Below are 17,500 nucleotides of genomic sequence, written 5' to 3'. Positions count from 1 at the left end.
GCCCAACATGCCATGCCACGGCCTCGGCCCGCATGCCTTGCCACGGCCTCGGCCGCGCATGCCATGCCACCGCGTTGCCCGGCATGCCATGCCTTGGCCTCGGTCAACATGCCATGCCACGGCCTCGGCCTCGGCCCGCATGCCTTGCTACGGCGTCGCCCAACATGCAGTGCCACGGCCTCGGCCCGCATGCCATGCCACGGCCTCGGCCCGCATGCCTTGCCACGGCGTCGCCCAACATGCCATGCCACGGCCTCGGCTAGCATGCCATGCCACGGCCTCGGCCCGCATGCCTTGCCAAGGCGTTGCCCAACATGCCACGCCATGCCACGGCCTCGGCCCGCATGTCTTGCCAAGGCGTTGCCCAACATGCCATGCCACGGCCTCGGCCCGCATGCCTTGCCACGGCGTTGCCCAGCATGCCATGCCACCGCGTTGCCCGGCATGCCATGCCTTAGCCTTGGCCAGCATGGCATGCCACGGCCTCGGCCATCATGCCATGCCACGGCCTCGGCCCGCATGCCTTGCCACGGCGTTGCCCAACATGCCATGCCACGGCCTCGGCCCGCATGCCATGCCATGCCATGCCTTGGCCTTGGCCAGCATGACATGCCACGGCCTCGGCCCGCATGCCTTGCTACGGCGTCGCCCAACAAGCCATGCCACGGCCTCGGCCCGCATGACATGCCACGGCCTCGGACCGCATGCCTTGCTACGGCGTCGCCCAACATGCCATGCCACGGCCTCGGCCCGCATGACATGCCACGGCCTCGGCCATCATGCCATGCCACGGCCTCGGCCCGCATGCCTTGCCACGGCGTTGCCCAACATGCCATGCCACGGCCTCGGCCCGCATGCCATGCCATGCCACGGCCACGGCCCGCATGCCATGCCACGGCCACGGCCTCGGCCCGCATGCCTTGCTACGGCGTCGCCCAACATGCCATGCCACGGCCTCGGCCCGCATGCCGTGCCACGGCCTCGGCCCGCATGCCATGCCATGCCACGGCCCGCATGTCTTGCCACGGCGTTGCCAAACATGCCATGCCACGGCCTCGGCCCGCATGCCTTGCGACGGCGTCGCCCAACATGCCATGCCACGGCCACGGCCCGCATGCCATGCCACGGCCTCGGCCCGCATGCCATGCCACGGCCTCGGCCCGCATGCCTTGCTGCGGCGTTGCCCAACATGCCATGCCACGGCCTCGGCCCGCATGCCTTGCCACCGCGTTGCCCAGCATGCCATGCCACCGCGTTGCCCGGCGTGCCATGCCTTAGCCTTGGCCAACATGTCGAGCCACGGCCTCGGCCCGCATGCCATGCCATGCAACAGCCCGCATGTCTTGCCACGGCATTGCCAAACATGCCATGCCACGGCCTCGGCCCGCATGACGTGCCACGGCCTCGGCCCGCATGCCATGCCACGGCCTCGGCCCGCATGACATGCCACGGCCTCGGCCCGCATGCCTTGCCACGACGCCGCCCAACTTGCCATGCCACGGCCTCGGCCCGCATGCCATGCCACGGCCTCGGCCCGCATGACATGCCACGGCCTCGGCCCGCATGCCTTGCTACGGCGTCGCCCAACATGCCATGCCACGGCCTCGGCCCGCATGCCATGCCACGGCCTCGGCCCGCATGACATGCCACGGCCTCGGACCGCATGCCTTGCTACGGCGTCGCCCAACATGCCATGCCACGGCCTCGGCCCGCATGCCACGGCACGGCCTCGGCCCGCATGCCTTGCTACGGCGTCGCCCAACATGCCATGCCACGGCCTCGGCCCGCATGCCATGCCACGGCCTCGGCCCGCATGACATGCCACGGCCTCGGACCGCATGCCTTGCTACGGCGTCGCCCAACATGCCATGCCACGGCCTCGGCCCGCATGCCACGGCACGGCCTCGGCCCGCATGCCTTGCTACGGCGTCGCCCAACATGCCATGCCACGGCCTCGGCCCGCATGCCATGCCACGGCCTCGGCCCGCATGACATGCCACGGCCTCGGACCGCATGCCTTGCTACGGCGTCGTCCAACATGCCATGCCACGGCCTCGGCCCGCATGCCATGCCACGGCCTCGGCCCGCATGCCATGCCACGGCCTCGGCCCGCATGCCTTGCTACGGCGTCGCCCAACATGCCTTGCCACGGCCTCGGCCCGCATGCCATGCCACGGCCTCGGCCCGCATGACATGCCACGGCCTCGGCCAGCATGCCTTGCCACGACGCCGCCCAACTTGCCATGCCACGGCCTCGGCCCGCATGCCATGCCACGGCCTCGGCCCGCATGACATGCCACGGCCTCGGCCCGCATGCCTTGCTACGGCGTCGCCCAACATGCCATGCCACGGCCTCGGCCCGCATGCCATGCCACGGCCTCGGCCCGCATGACATGCCACGGCCTCGGACCGCATGCCTTGCTACGGCGTCGCCCAACATGCCATGCCACGGCCTCGGCCCGCATGCCACGGCACGGCCTCGGCCCGCATGCCTTGCTACGGCGTCGCCCAACATGCCATGCCACGGCCTCGGCCCGCATGCCATGCCACGGCCTCGGCCCGCATGACATGCCACGGCCTCGGACCGCATGCCTTGCTACGGCGTCGCCCAACATGCCATGCCACGGCCTCGGCCCGCATGCCATGCCACGGCCTCGGCCCGCATGACATGCCACGGCCTCGGCCCGCATGCCTTGCTACGGCGTCGCCCAACATGCCTTGCCACGGCCTCGGCCCGCATGCCATGCCACGGCCTCGGCCCGCATGCCTTGCCACGACGTCGCCCAACTTGCCATGCCACGGCCTCGGCCCGCATGCCATGCCACGGCCTCGGCGCGCATGACATGCCACGGCCTCGGCCCGCATGCCATGCTACGGCGTCGCCCAACATGCCATGCCACGGCCTCGGCCCGCATGCCATGCCACGGCCTCGGCCCGCATGCCATGCCACGGCCTCGGCCCGCATGACAGGCCACGGCCTCGGACCGCATGCCTTGCTACGGCGTCGCCCAACATGCCATGCCACGGCCTCGGCCCGCATGCCATGCCACGGCCTCGGCCCGCATGCCACGGCACGGCCTCGGCCCGCATGCCTTGCTACGGCGTCGCCCAACTTGCCATGCCACGGCCTCGGCCCGCATGCCATGCCACGGCCTCGGCCCGCATGACATGCCACGGCCTCGGACCGCATGCCTTGCTACGGCGTCGCCCAACATGCCATGCCACAGCCTCGGCCCGCATGCCGTGCCACGGCCTCGGCCTCGGCCCGCATGCCTTGCTACGACGTTGGCCAACATGCCATGCCACGGCCCCGGCCCGCATGCCATGCCACCGCGTTGCCCGGCGTGCCATGCCTTAGCCTTGGCCAACATGCCGTGCCACGGCCTCGGCCCGCATGCCATGCCATGCCACGGCCCTCATGTCTTGCCACGGCGTTGCCAAACATGCCATGCCACGGCCTCGGCCCGCATGCCTTGCTACGGCGTCGCCCAACATGCCATGACATGCCACGGCCTCGGCCCGCATGCCTTGCTACGGCGTCGCCCAACATGCCATGCCACGGCCTCGGCCCGCATGCCATGCCACGGCCTCGGCCCGCATGCCTTGCGACGGCGTCGCCCAACATGCCATGCCACGGCCTCTGCCCGCATGCCATGCCACGGCCTCGGCCCGCGTGACATGCCACGGCCTCGGCCCGCATGCCTTGCCACGACGTCGCCCAACTTGCCATGCCACGGCCTCGGCCCGCATGCCATGCCACGGCCTCGGCTCGCATGACATGCCACGGCCTCGGCCCGCATGCCTTGCTACGGCGTCGCCCAACATGCCATGCCACGGCCTCGGCCCGCATGCCATGCCATGGCCTCGGCCCGCATGACATGCCACGGCCTCGGACCGCATGCCTTGCTACGGCGTCGCCCAACATGCCATGCCACGGCCCCGGCCCGCATGCCTTGCCACCGCGTTGCCCGGCGTGCCATGCCACCGCGTTGCCCGGCGTGCCATGCCTTAGCCTTGGCCAACATGTCGTGCCACGGCCTCGGCCCGCATGCCATGCCATGCCACGGCCCGCATGTCTTGCCACGGCGTTGCCAAACATGCCATGCCACGGCCTCGGCCCGCATGCCTTGCCACGGCCTCGGCCAACATGCCATGCCACGGCCTCGGCCCGCATGCCATGCCACGGCCTCGGCCCGCATGACATGCCACGGCCTCGGCCCGCATGCCTTGCTACGGCGTCGCCCAACATGCCATGCCACGGCCTCGGCCCGCATGCCATGCCACGGCCTCGGCCCGCATGCCCTTCTACGGCGTTGCCCAACATGCCATGCCACGGCCTCGGCCCGCATGCCTTGCCACCGCGTTGCCCAGCATGCCATGCCACCGCGTTGCCCGGCGTGCCATGCCTTAGCCTTGGCCAACATGTCGTGCCACGGCCTCGGCCCGCATGCCATGCCACGGCCTCGGCCCGCATGTCTTGCCACGGCGTTGCCCAACATGCCATGCCACGGCCTCGGCCCCCATGCCTTGCCACCGCGCTGCCCAGCATGCCAATGCACCGCGTTGCCCGGCGTGCCATGCCTTAGCCTTGGCCAACATGCCACGCCACGGCCTCGGCCCGCATGGCTTGCCAGGGCGTTGCCCAACATGCCATGCCACGGCCTCGGCCCGCATGTCTTGCCACGGCGTTGCCCAACATGCCATGCCATGCCACGCCACGGCCTCGGCCCGCATGCCATGCCACGGCCTCGGCCCGCATGCCATGCCATGCCACGGCCTCGGCCCGCATGCCATGCCACGGCCTCGGCCAGCATGCCATGCCAAGGCCTCGGCCCGCATGCCTTGCCACGGCGTTGCCCAGCATGCCATGCCACCGCGTTGCCCAGCGGGCCGTGCCGCGGCCTCGGCCCGCATGCCTTGCGACTGCCTTGGCCAGCGTGCCATGCCACAGCGTGCCATGCCTTAGCCTTGGCCTACATGCCATGCCACTGCCTTGGCCAGCATGTCGTGCCACCGCCACGGCCAGCATGCCATGCCGGTCCGTTGCCCAGCATGCCACGGCCGTGGCGGCATGGCAAGCCACGGCCTCGGCCAGCATGCCATGCCACGGCCTCGGCCAGCATGCCATGGCACTGTCTTGGTCAGCATGCCATGCCATGGCACCGCCTTGTCCAGCACGCCGTGCCGCAGCGTTGGCCAGCATGCCTTGGCCGGCATGCCATGCCAATGCCTTGGGCCAACATGGCGTGCCACGGGCTGGGCCATGCCGGTCCGTTGCCCGGCATGCCACGGCCGTGGCGGTATGGCAAGCCACGGCCTCGGCCAGCATGCCATGCCCCGGCCTCGCCCAGCATGCCATGGCACGGTCTTGGTCAGCATGCCATGCCATGGCACCGCCTTGTGCAGCGTTGGCCAGCATGCCTTGGCCGGCATGCCATGCCAATGCCTTGGGCCAACATGGCGTGCCACGGGCTGGGCGAGCACGGCATGCCACGGGCTGGGCGAGCATGCCACGCCACGGCCTTGGCTAGCAGCAAGGCATGCCACGGCCTCGGCGAGCATGCCATGCCATGCCAAGGCCAAGGCCAAAGCCAAGGCCAAGGCAGTGGGCAAGGCCAAGTCCCTGTGCAAGGCATGGCCAAGGCCAAGGCAAAGGCCAAGGCCGCGGGCAAAGGCCAAGGCCAAGGCCAAGGCCATGGCGTGCCACCGCCTCGATCGATCTTTTTGAACATGATTCTTTTATAATCTTACCCAAACCGTGCAACACAATTAAAAATGCACTACAATCAATTTTAAATGTCATTCCCTATTTTTTTGCAATTTTTCTGGAACTTTTCGAATTTTTAAAGCCCTTATTTGGCATAAAAAAATCAAAATAAAATAAAAAAAATGAAAAAAATAATTTAATAATTTCTATAATTACTAGTGAATCATCCTTTAATTATGGGAATTTTTCCATAATTTTTTGACTATTTTTATTAATTTTTATTATTTTTTAAGTATTAATATCGAAATAAATTAAAATAAAATATTTTCTGTAAAAAAATATTTTTTTTAATTTTTTTTATGGTGTATTAAATTATTTCCTACAACTTTCATGTTGAAAGTTTTGGCAAAAAACCATTACTTTTAAAAAAAACCCCATTATGACTCCTCGAACATGCTTGATGTTTCCTCCTGCCAGATTGAAAAGGGCTTAACAGGCTATTATAAGGGGGGGGCACCTCCCTTGCCCAGGGCAAGGCAGTGGCAGGTACGCCCCATGTTGGGCGCGGCCTGGGCTGCGGCCTTGGGTTACATGCACTGCGGCTCGACCGCGGCCTGGGCTGCGGCCTGGGGCGGCTCGGCCGCGGCCTTGGGCGGCCTGGACCCCGGCCTTGGGCGGCCTTGCGCGGCCTGGGCGCGGCCTTGGGCGGCCTGGGCGCGGCCTTGCGCGGCCTGGGCGCGGCCTTGGGCGGCCTGGGCGCGGCCTTGCGCGGCCTGGGCGCGGCCTTGGGCAGCATGGCGTGGCATGCGCGCGGGCGTGGGCGGCCTGGCATGCGCGCGGCATGGGCAGCACGGCATGGCATGCGCACGGCCTGGGCGGCCTGGCATGCAGCCGGCCTGGCATGCCCGCGGCGTGGGCAGCACGGCATGGCATGCGCACGGCCTGGGCGGCCTGGCATGCAGCCGGCCTGGCATGCCCGCGGCGTGGGCAGCACGGCATGGCATGCGCACGGCCTGGGCGGCCTGGCATGCAGCCGGCCTGGGCAGCACGGCATGGCATGCGCACGGCCTGGGCGGCCTGGCATGCCCGCGGCGTGGGCAGCGTGGCCTGTGCGAATACCGCGCGCGTGGTCTTTTGACCACGGTGCGCGTGTTGCGCGCATGGTCGCGCACGCCTTTGCACGCCTTCGCACGCAACGCACGTCTAGTGATAAGAACCGCAGCCAAGGCAGCCCAGCCCCAAGGCCAAGGCCAGCAGCATGGCATGCCACGGCGAAGGCAGCCCAGCCAAAGCCAGCAGCATGCCATGCCAAGGCCAGCAGCATGCCATGCCACGGCCAAGGCAGGCCAGCCAAAGCCAGCAGCATGCCATGCCAAGGCCAAGGCCAGCAGCATGCCATGCCACGGCCAAGGCAGCCCAGCCAAAGCCAGCAGCATGCCAAGCCAAGGCCAAGGCCAGCAGCATGCCATGCCACGGCCAAGGCAGCCCAGCCAAAGCCAGCAGCATGCCATGCCAAGGCCAAGGCCAGCAGCATGCCATGCCACGGCCAAGGCAGCCCAGCCAAAGCCAGCAGCATGCCATGCCAAGGCCTAGGCCAGCAGCATGCCATGCCACGGCCAAGGCAGGCAAGCCAAAGCCAGCAGCATGCCATGCCAAGGCCTAGGCCAGCAGCATGCCATGCCACGGCCAAGGCAGCCCAGCCAAAGCCAGCAGCATGCCATGCCAAGGCCAAGGCCAGCAGCATGCCATGCCACGGCCAAGGCAGCCCAGCCAAAGCCAGCAGCATGCCATGCCAAGGCCAAGGCCAGCAGCATGCCATGCCACGGCCAAGGCAGCCCAGCCAAAGCCAGCAGCATGCCATGCCAAGGCCTAGGCCAGCAGCATGCCATGCCACGGCCAAGGCAGGCCAGCCAAAGCCAGCAGCATGCCATGCCAAGGCCTAGGCCAGCAGCATGCCATGCCACGGCCAAGGCAGGCCAGCCAAAGCCAACAACATGGCATGCCAAGGCCAAGGCCAACAGCATGCCATGCCACGGCGAAGGCAGCCCAGCCCCAAGGCCAAGGCCAGCAGCATGGCATGCCACGGCGAAGGCAGCCCAGCCAAAGCCAGCAGCATGCCATGCCAAGGCCAGCAGCATGCCATGCCACGGCCAAGGCAGGCCAGCCAAAGCCAGCAGCATGCCATGCCAAGGCCAAGGCCAGCAGCATGCCATGCCACGGCCAAGGCAGCCCAGCCAAAGCCAGCAGCATGCCAAGCCAAGGCCAAGGCCAGCAGCATGCCATGCCACGGCCAAGGCAGCCCAGCCAAAGCCAGCAGCATGCCATGCCAAGGCCTAGGCCAGCAGCATGCCATGCCACGGCCAAGGCAGGCAAGCCAAAGCCAGCAGCATGCCATGCCAAGGCCGTGGCCAGCAGCATGCCATGCCACGGCCAAGGCAGCCCAGCCAAAGCCAGCAGCATGCCATGCCAAGGCCTAGGCCAGCAGCATGCCATGCCACGGCCAAGGCAGGCAAGCCAAAGCCAGCAGCATGCCATGCCAAGGCCATGGCCAGCAGCATGCCATGCCACGGCCAAGGCAGCCCAGCCAAAGCCAGCAGCATGCCATGCCAAGGCCAAGGCCAGCAGCATGCCATGCCACGGCCAAGGCAGCCCAGCCAAAGCCAGCAGCATGCCATGCCAAGGCCTAGGCCAGCAGCATGCCATGCCACGGCCAAGGCAGGCCAGCCAAAGCCAACAACATGGCATGCCAAGGCCAAGGCCAGCAGCATGCCATGCCACGGCCAAGGCAGCCCAGCCAAAGCCAGCAGCATGCCAAGCCAAGGCCAAGGCCAGCAGCATGCCATGCCACGGCCAAGGCAGCCCAGCCAAAGCCAGCAGCATGCCATGCCAAGGCCTAGGCCAGCAGCATGCCATGCCACGGCCATGGCAGGCAAGCCAAAGCCAGCAGCATGCCATGCCAAGGCCAAGTCCAGCAGCATGCCATGCCACGGCCAAGGCAGCCCAGCCAAAGCCAGCAGCATGCCATGCCAAGGCCTAGGCCAGCAGCATGCCATGCCACGGCCAAGGCAGGCCAGCCAAAGCCAGCAGCATGCCATGCCAAGGCCAAGGCCAGCAGCATGCCATGCCACGGCCAAGGCAGCCCAGCCAAAGCCAGCAGCATGCCATGCCAAGGCCTAGGCCAGCAGCATGCCATGCCACGGCCAAGGCAGGCAAGCCAAAGCCAGCAGCATGCCATGCCAAGGCCATGGCCAGCAGCATGCCATGCCACGGCCAAGGCAGCCCAGCCAAAGCCAGCAGCATGCCATGCCAAGGCCAAGGCCAGCAGCATGCCATGCCACGGCCAAGGCAGCCCAGCCAAAGCCAGCAGCATGCCATGCCAAGGCCTAGGCCAGCAGCATGCCATGCCACGGCCAAGGCAGGCCAGCCAAAGCCAGCAGCATGCCATGCCAAGGCCAAGGCCAGCAGCATGCCATGCCACGGCCAAGGCAGCCCACCCAAAGCCAGCAGCATGCCATGCCAAGGCCTAGGCCAGCAGCATGCCATGCCACGGCCAAGGCAGGCCAGCCAAAGCCAGCAGCATGCCATGCCAAGGCCTAGGCCAGCAGCATGCCATGCCACGGCCAAGGCAGCCCAGCCAAAGCCAGCAGCATGCCATGCCAAGGCCAAGGCCAGCAGCATGCCATGCCACGGCCAAGGCAGCCCACCCAAAGCCAGCAGCATGCCATGCCAAGGCCTAGGCCAGCAGCATGCCATGCCACGGCCAAGGCAGGCCAGCCAAAGCCAGCAGCATGCCATGCCAAGGCCTAGGCCACCAGCATGCCATGCCACGGCCAAGGCAGCCCAGCCAAAGCCAGCAGCATGCCATGCCAAGGCCAAGGCCAGCAGCATGCCATGCCACGGCCAAGGCAGCCCACCCAAAGCCAGCAGCATGCCATGCCAAGGCCTAGGCCAGCAGCATGCCATGCCACGGCCAAGGCAGCCCAGCCAAAGCCAGCAGCATGCCATGCCAAGGCCAAGGCCAGCAGCATGCCATGCCACGGGCAAGGCAGCCCAGCCAAAGCCAGCAGCATGCCATGCCAAGGCCTAGTGTCACGCCCCCAGAATTCTGTGACACAAGGAGCAGCATTTGAGGGATGCTGGAAGGTTCCAGAAGGCTTGAGAACGGACTAGAGTATGCTGGAAGACTCTAGAACGTGGGGGAAGGGTCCCGAGTGGCCTAGAAGATTCTGGAACGTGGAAGAAGCTTGGAGTGTCCAGCAAAGTCTGAATGGGTCAGGAACATCCTAGATTATGCTAGGAGAAGCCTACCATGTACTACACTAGTGTAGAGAATTCTAGAATGTAGTAGATAGGGTAGATGTCCTAGATAGTTCTATGGAATGTTCTAGATGAGTGTTTGTAGCCCTTGGATCAAAATGATCTGGGCCGTCCAATGGAGAGGAGGATGGCTATAAAAGGGTGAGGGGTCTCATTTGTAAACCAACCAAGAAGTGGAGATCCAAGAGAGCACTTGTAAGTGTGAGTGTGAGAGCCTTATAAAGCTTTGTACACAACTATACTTGTAAAGTTATCTTGTATAGTGAAGGCATTCTTCCACCTAAATCTTGTGTGTCTTAGTGTGGGTTGAGTGAATAAGGCTGACTTAGGTGCAACCAAGAGGGTTGGAGACATCTAAGGCCGCACGGAAGGCTTGCGAAGTCTAAGTCCGTGACAGTTGGTATCAGAGCAGGTTACGTGAGAAAGTAACTGCGAGAGGTGTACATGGCTACGTCAGGTGACGAAGGTGCTAACGTCCCCAAGGTAAAGAAGCTCTCAACAAAGGACTCGATGGCAGCATTGGAGGCACGACTCGAGGGAATGATGGAGTATGTGGAAGAGCGGTTCACTAGACTTGAGGAAGCTCTAGTTGGCCCTGGTAAGCCCACATCCCATGTTGAAAAGTTCTTCTCTCACTTTGCTAGTCTTATTACTAGGGTGGAAGAGTTGGAGGAGAAGGTTGACTCCTTCGAAGAAAGGGTGAACTCGTCTCTCTCAGAGGTAGTTAGAGACAGTCCCACCGAACGGAAGGCCCTAGAAGCAAGGGTGGCTAACCAAGAAGTGGAGATCCAAGAGAGCACTTGTAAGTGTGAGTGTGAGAGCCTTATAAAGCTTTGTACACAACTATACTTGTAAAGTTATCTTGTATAGTGAAGGCATTCTTCCACCTAAATCTTGTGTGTCTTAGTGTGGGTTGAGTGAATAAGGCTGACTTAGGTGCAACCAAGAGGGTTGGAGACATCTAAGGCCGCACGGAAGGCTTGCGAAGTCTAAGTCCGTGACACTAGGCCAGCAGCATGCCATGCCACGGCCAAGGCAGGCAAGCCAAAGCCAGCAGCATGCCATGCCAAGGCCTAGGCCAGCAGCATGCCATGCCACGGCCAAGGCAGCCCAGCCAAAGCCAGCAGCATGCCATGCCAAGGCCAAGGCCAGCAGCATGCCATGCCACGGCCAAGGCAGCCCAGCCAAAGCCAGCAGCATGCCATGCCAAGGCCAAGGCCAGCAGCATGCCATGCCACGGCCAAGGCAGCCCAGCCAAAGCCAGCAGCATGCCATGCCAAGGCCAAGGCCAGCAGCATGCCATGCCACGGCCAAGGCAGCCCAGCCAAAGCCAGCAGCATGCCATGCCAAGGCCTAGGCCAGCAGCATGCCATGCCACGGCCAAGGCAGGCAAGCCAAAGCCAGCAGCATGCCATGCCAAGGCCGTGGCCAGCAGCATGCCATGCCACGGCCAAGGCAGCCCAGCCAAAGCCAGCAGCATGCCATGCCAAGGCCTAGGCCAGCAGCATGCCATGCCACGGCCAAGGCAGGCAAGCCAAAGCCAGCAGCATGCCATGCCAAGGCCATGGCCAGCAGCATGCCATGCCACGGCCAAGGCAGCCCAGCCAAAGCCAGCAGCATGCCATGCCAAGGCCAAGGCCAGCAGCATGCCATGCCACGGCCAAGGCAGCCCAGCCAAAGCCAGCAGCATGCCATGCCAAGGCCTAGGCCAGCAGCATGCCATGCCACGGCCAAGGCAGGCAAGCCAAAGCCAGCAGCATGCCATGCCAAGGCCTAGGCCAGCAGCATGCCATGCCACTGCCAAGGCAGCCCAGCCAAAGCCAGCAGCATGCCATGCCAAGGCCAAGGCCAGCAGCATGCCATGCCACGGCCAAGGCAGCCCAGCCAAAGCCAGCAGCATGCCATGCCAAGGCCAAGGCCAGCAGCATGCCATGCCACGGCCAAGGCAGCCCAGCCAAAGCCAGCAGCATGCCATGCCAAGGCCTAGGCCAGCAGCATGCCATGCCACGGCCAAGGCAGGCCAGCCAAAGCCAACAACATGGCATGCCAAGGCCAAGGCCAGCAGCATGCCATGCCACGGCCAAGGCAGCCCAGCCAAAGCCAGCAGCATGCCAAGCCAAGGCCAAGGCCAGCAGCATGCCATGCCACGGCCAAGGCAGCCCAGCCAAAGCCAGCAGCATGCCATGCCAAGGCCTAGGCCAGCAGCATGCCATGCCACGGCCAAGGCAGGCAAGCCAAAGCCAGCAGCATGCCATGCCAAGGCCAAGTCCAGCAGCATGCCATGCCACGGCCAAGGCAGCCCAGCCAAAGCCAGCAGCATGCCATGCCAAGGCCTAGGCCAGCAGCATGCCATGCCACGGCCAAGGCAGGCCAGCCAAAGCCAGCAGCATGCCATGCCAAGGCCAAGGCCAGCAGCATGCCATGCCACGGCCAAGGCAGCCCAGCCAAAGCCAGCAGCATGCCATGCCAAGGCCTAGGCCAGCAGCATGCCATGCCACGGCCAAGGCAGGCAAGCCAAAGCCAGCAGCATGCCATGCCAAGGCCATGGCCAGCAGCATGCCATGCCACGGCCAAGGCAGCCCAGCCAAAGCCAGCAGCATGCCATGCCAAGGCCAAGGCCAGCAGCATGCCATGCCACGGCCAAGGCAGCCCAGCCAAAGCCAGCAGCATGCCATGCCAAGGCCTAGGCCAGCAGCATGCCATGCCACGGCCAAGGCAGGCCAGCCAAAGCCAGCAGCATGCCATGCCAAGGCCAAGGCCAGCAGCATGCCATGCCACGGCCAAGGCAGCCCACCCAAAGCCAGCAGCATGCCATGCCAAGGCCTAGGCCAGCAGCATGCCATGCCACGGCCAAGGCAGGCCAGCCAAAGCCAGCAGCATGCCATGCCAAGGCCTAGGCCAGCAGCATGCCATGCCACGGCCAAGGCAGCCCAGCCAAAGCCAGCAGCATGCCATGCCAAGGCCAAGGCCAGCAGCATGCCATGCCACGGCCAAGGCAGCCCACCCAAAGCCAGCAGCATGCCATGCCAAGGCCTAGGCCAGCAGCATGCCATGCCACGGCCAAGGCAGGCCAGCCAAAGCCAGCAGCATGCCATGCCAAGGCCTAGGCCACCAGCATGCCATGCCACGGCCAAGGCAGCCCAGCCAAAGCCAGCAGCATGCCATGCCAAGGCCAAGGCCAGCAGCATGCCATGCCACGGCCAAGGCAGCCCACCCAAAGCCAGCAGCATGCCATGCCAAGGCCTAGGCCAGCAGCATGCCATGCCACGGCCAAGGCAGGCCAACCAAAGCCAACAGCATGCCATGCCAAGGCCAAGGCCAGCAGCATGCCATGCCACGGCCAAGGCAGCCCACCCAAAGCCAGCAGCATGCCATGCCAAGGCCTAGGCCAGCAGCATGCCATGCCACGGCCAAGGCAGGCCAGCCAAAGCCAGCAGCATGCCATGCCAAGGCCTAGGCCACCAGCATGCCATGCCACGGCCAAGGCAGCCCAGCCAAAGCCAGCAGCATGCCATGCCAAGGCCAAGGCCAGCAGCGTGCCATGCCACGGCCAAGGCAGCCCAGCCAAAGCCAGCAGCCTGCCATGCGAAGGCCTAGGCCAGCAGCATGCCATGCCACGGCCAACGCAGGCCAGCCAAAGCCAGCAGCATGCCATGCCAAGGCCTAGGCCAGCAGCATGCCATGCCACGGCCAAGGCAGCCCAGCCAAAGCCAGCAGCATGCCATATCAAGGCCAAGGGCAGCAGCATGCCATGCCACGGCCAAGGCAGCCCAGCCAAAGCCAGCAGCATGCCATGCCATGGCCTAGGCCAGCAGCATGCCATGCCACGGCCAAGGCAGGCCAGCCAAAGCCAGCAGCATGCCATGCCAAGGCCAAGGCAGCCCAGCCAAAGCCAGCAGCATGCCATGCCAAGGCCTAGGCCAGCAGCATGCCATGCCACGGCCAAGGCAGCCCAGCCAAAGCCAGCAGCATGCCATATCAAGGCCAAGGCCAGCAGCATGCCATGCCATGGCCAAGGCAGCCCAGCCAAAGCCAGCAGCATGCCATGCCATGCCTAGGCCAGCAGCATGCCATGCCACGGCCAAGGCAGGCCAGCCAAAGCCAGCAGCATGCCATGCCAAGGCCTAGGCCAGCAGCATGCCATGCCACGGCCAAGGCAGGCCAGCCAAAGCCAGCAGCATGCCATGCCAAGGCCAAGGCCAGCAGCATGCCATGCCACGGCCAAGGCAGGCCAGCCAAAGCCAGCAGCATGCCATGCCAGGGCCAAGGCCAGCAGCATGCCATGCCACGGCCAAGGCTGCCAGCCAAAGCCAGCAGCATGCCATGCCAAGGCCTAGGCCAGCAGCATGCCATGCCACGGCCAAGGCAGCCCAGCCAAAGCCAGCAGCATGCCATGCCAAGGCCTAGGCCAGCAGCATGCCATGCCACGGCCAAGGCAGCCCAGCCAAAGCCAGCAGCATGCCATGCCACGGCCAAGGCAGCCCAGCCAAAGCCAGCAGCATGCCATGCCAAGGCCAAGGCCAAGGCCAGCAGCATGCCATGCCACGGCCAAGGCCAAGGCCAAGGCAGCCCATCCGAAGCCAGCAACATTCCATGGCAAGGCCAACGCAGCCCAGCCAAAGCCGGCGGCATGCCATGCCAAGGCCAAGGCCAGCCGCATGTCTTGCCACGGCCTTGTCCCGCAGCGTGGCGTGCCTTGGCCTTGGGCTAGAACATCGCATGCCACGCCCTTGGCAAGCAATCCTGTCCCTCGTGTAATTGCCATTTGGTTTGGCTTTGACTTACGTATATGTTGCCCTGCGAAATGCTTGTCCCTCGGGTAATAGCCGGTTTGGTTGCCTTTGACTTGCGAACACGTTGCTAGTGCTTTCCCCAGTGGAAGCTTGTTGGGAAAAGTATGTCCCTCGGAAGTTGCCTGTTGCGTTTGTTATTTGCATTCGAGCTATCCGATGCTTGCTGGGTTTCTCTAAGAGTTTTTGCACGTTCGTCGGGCTTTTTAATTATTTATTTACTCATAAAAATTATAATAAAATAAATTAAAAATAAAAAAATAATTAAAAAAATTACTATAATTACTAGTGCCTCATCTTATAATTGTTGGAATTTTTCTAGAATTTTTTGAGTATTTTTAGTAATTTTTATTATTTTTTAAGTATTAAAATTGAAATAAATTAAAATAAAATATTCCGGTGGCCAAATATTTTTTTATAATTTTTTTTATGGTGTATTAAATTATTTCATACAACTTTCATGTTGAAAGTTTTGGCAAAAAACCATTACTTTTTAAAAAAACCCCATTATGACTCCTCGAACATGCTTGATGTTTCCTCCTGCCAGATTGAAAAGGGCTTAACAGGCTATTATAAGGGGGGGGCACCTCCCTTAAGGCTGGCCAGCATGGCCAGGCCACAGGCCACGCCTATGCCTAGGCGGGCGCTTGGCACATGCCATCGCTTGGCTTGTGGCATTGGCTTGTGGCATCGAAACTACATAGCCAAGCACGGGATGCGTCGAGTGGCGGCCCGCGGCGGTGGCGGTGGCACGTTGGCCTAGGGCAGCATGCCATGCCACAGCCTTGGCCAGCAACATGGCATGCCAAAGCCTTGGCCAGCAGCATGCCATGCCCTGGCCTTGGCAAGCATGTCATGCCACGGCCTTGGCCAGCAGCATGCCATGCCACGACCTTGGCCAGCAGCATGCCATGCCCCGGCCTTGGCCAGCATGTCATGCCACGGCCTTGGCCAGCAGCATGCCATGCCACAGCCTTGGCCAGCAGCATGCCATGCCACAGCCTTGGCCAGCAACATGGCATGCCAAAGCCTTGGCCAGCAGCACGCCATGCCCCGGCCTTGGCAACCTTGCCAAGCCACGGCCATGGCCAGCAGCGTGCTATGCCCCGGCCTTGGCCAGCAGCGTGCCATGCCCCGGCCTTGGCCAGCAGCGTGCCATGCCACGACCTTGGCCAGCAGCTTGCCATGCCCCGGCCTTGGCCAGCATGTCATGCCACGGCCTTGGCCAGCAGCATGCCATGCCACGGCCTTGGCCAGCAACATGGCATGCCGCGGCCTTGGCCGGCAGCATGCCATGCCGCGGCCTTGGCCGGCAGCATGGCAAGCCCAAGCCTTGGTCAGCAGCAGCATGCCATGCCAACGCCTTGGCCAGCAGCATGCCTTGCCACGGCCTCGGCCATCAGCATGCCTTGCCACGGCCTCGGCCATCAGCATGCCTTGCCACGGCCTCGGCCATCAGCATGCCTTGCCACGGCCTTGTCCAGCAGCATGGCATGCCCGGCCTTGGCCAGCAGCATGTCATGCCACGGCCTTGGAAAGCATGCCAAGCCACGGCCTTGGCAAGCATGCCAAGCCACGGCCTTGGCAAGCATGCCATGTCCCTCGGGTAATTGTACAAGTTGCCTTGCGAAATGCATGTCCCTCGGTTAAATTGCCATTTGGTTGGCTTTGGCGTGCGAACGAGTTGCCTGTGCTTTCCTTGTGGAAGCTTGTTGCGAGAAGTATGTCCCTCGAAAGTTGCCTGTTGCGTTTGTTATTTGCATTCGCGCTAACCGGTGCTTGCTCGGCCTCTCTAAATGTTTTCGCGCGTTCGTCGGGCTTCTTGGTCCTTCGGGGGGTGATTCGTTTTGGGGGGCTGGTGCACAGTGTACGTCGTGGCGCGTGAGTTGTGTTCGGTTTGTGCGAGTTGGACGGATCCCTGCCTGTGCAGCGAACTCCACTGGTGCATTCCTCCATGTCCCTCGGGTTGTCTTCGACTCGCCTTCGGGTTGCTTGCGCTTCCCTAGTGGAAGGTGCCTTGCGAAAAGCATGTCCCTCGGGTAATTGCCATTTGGTTGGCTTTGACGTTCGAACGAGTTGCCTATGCTTTCCTAGTGGAAGCTTGTTGCGAAAAGTATGTCCCTCGAAATTTGCCTGTTGCGTTTGTTATTTGCATTCGCGCTAACCGGTGCTTGCTCGGCCTCTCTAAATGTTTTCGCGCGTTCGTCGGGCTTCTTAGTCCTTCGGGGGGTGATTCGTTTTGGGGGGCTGGTGCACAGTGTACGTCGTGGCGCGTGAGTTGTGTTCGGTTTGTGCGAGTTGGACGGATCCCTGCATGTGCAGCGAACTCCACTGGTGCATTCCTCCATGTCCCTCGGGTTGTCTTCGACTCGCCTTCGGGTTGCCTGCGCTTCCCTAGTGGAAGGTGCCTTGCGAAAAGCGTGTCCCTCGGGTAATTGCCATTTGGTTGGCTTTGACGTTCGAACGAGTTGCCTATGCTTTCCTAGTGGAAGCTTGTTGCGAAAAGTATGTCCCTCGAAAGTTGCCTGTTGCGCTTGTTACTTTCATTCGCGCTAACCGGTGCTTGCTCGGCCTCTCTAAATGTTTTCGCGCGTTCGTCGGGCTTCTTAGTCCTTCGGGGGGTGATTCGTTTTGGGGGGCTGGTGCACAGTGTACGTCGTGGCGCGTGAGTTGTGTTCGGTTTGTG

The sequence above is a fragment of the Camellia sinensis genome, unplaced genomic scaffold, assembly GCF_055761805.1.
Source record: "Camellia sinensis isolate YWXY unplaced genomic scaffold, ASM5576180v1 Unanchor134, whole genome shotgun sequence".
Taxonomy (NCBI): domain Eukaryota; kingdom Viridiplantae; phylum Streptophyta; class Magnoliopsida; order Ericales; family Theaceae; genus Camellia; species Camellia sinensis.
This window is presented reverse-complemented; position numbering follows the sequence as displayed.